Genomic DNA, 349 nt, shown 5'->3' with positions numbered 1-349 from the left:
GACGTTGGGAGAAAAGCGGAGCGGCAGCGCGGTCCTAGAGGGCGCCAGGCGTTCACGGACCGCGCCAGGAGCCGAGCTCCGGCCGCACCGCAGGGAAGCTCCGGAGCTTCGCGTGGCCCGAAACAAACCCCTGAAGGGGAGCGTTAGCTGCAGCCCAGCAGCCGGGCATCCCAGCAGCCGGGCATCCCGGCCACAGGCCACCCCCTGCTCACATCCAGGCTGCCTCGCTGTCCCCCCTCGCTCACAGCTCACCCATGGGATGCTCCACGTCCCCAGAGCCTTCCAGCAGTGCCGCTGGCTGTGGCACACAGGAGGTTCCCGGGCTGATATTTATTGAATTGACACCGTG

Source organism: Numida meleagris, chromosome 13 (assembly GCF_002078875.1).
Source record: "Numida meleagris isolate 19003 breed g44 Domestic line chromosome 13, NumMel1.0, whole genome shotgun sequence".
NCBI classification, from domain to species: domain Eukaryota; kingdom Metazoa; phylum Chordata; class Aves; order Galliformes; family Numididae; genus Numida; species Numida meleagris.
This window is presented reverse-complemented; position numbering follows the sequence as displayed.